Here is a 1,189-nt window from a genome sequence, read left to right on the forward strand (position 1 = left end):
TGCCAAAATTTAGAACCTAACTTGTGTGTGTGTGTGTGTTTTTCTTGTTTGTTTGTTTATTAGATATTAAAAGCCTTATGTATGGAAGTATATTGTGGTTATTTAACCTAATTTTTAAAGAAAAAATATACTTTTTTTTTCAATCTTTTCTGTTATACTGTACGGTGAGTCTGTCTGTCTTCCTCTTTTAGTTTATAGGCTAATCTCTATGTTTTAAGGAGTACAAACTGAAAACATACTGTAGCTTCTCAAAGTCACTGCTCTATGTTTATCTTCTGGTTGTTCATTTTTTGTAAACTTTAAATTGTATGCCAGAGTGATGTATGAGCCCAGTTTGTGCTCACCAAATTCGGATTTAACCCTGTAATGCCAAATGTATCATATTTGATACATACGGTTTCTGAAATGTTTTGTGTCTGACACCTTTTGCATAATTTAATGGTAAAAACTTTCAAAATCCTATTGTACACAATCAGATATACCTGATAACAGAGGGCAGAAGACTACACAAAAAATAATCTTGACTTATCGAATAGTCATAAATTATTAATATAAAAAAAAAAAATCAGTTTTTTCTTTTTACATATTTTGTTAAAAGGCCAAATAAGGACTTCAAACAAAAAAAAAGTAATTTTATTTTGTTTTGTTCTTGGATCGGGCTTTAAAGGGTTAAGGCTTGAAAACATCAAACTGTAAGAAATTTGCATAAATTCACATAATTTTTACAGCTTCGTGTTGATTTTTCAACATAATGTTTTTTGATTAGTTTTATATATATATATATCAGTACCAAGTTTTCTGCTCTAGTCCATCTATGTCTTGTTCCAGTAGCCAATTTGTCATCAAGTTGCCCTGGTTCCCTAGCAACTGACGCGGACCTAGCAACTAACCCGGGTGACGTCCGAGCCGGTATGGCTCTTGTATTTGCGGTATCACTCATGCCTGAGGTAGGCCACTAAGCACAAAGGACCTTGCCTAAGGGTCCACCTGGATGTCCATGCCAGGAATCGAACCCCGGTCACCTGTGCCGGAGTCGTACCTACTGAGCTATTCAGTTGCTCAACAGCTATGCTTAAACAACTAAGACCCAGGAGTACATCAGAAAGATGGCCCCCAAAGACAAATGGCTTGGTGGATACCTCAGGCTAACCTGACAACAGCCAGATGCATGTCTCGCTCCGCCTAGCTC

Source organism: Cyprinodon variegatus, unplaced genomic scaffold (genome assembly GCF_000732505.1).
Source record: "Cyprinodon variegatus isolate N-32 unplaced genomic scaffold, C_variegatus-1.0 Scaffold1210, whole genome shotgun sequence".
NCBI classification, from domain to species: domain Eukaryota; kingdom Metazoa; phylum Chordata; class Actinopteri; order Cyprinodontiformes; family Cyprinodontidae; genus Cyprinodon; species Cyprinodon variegatus.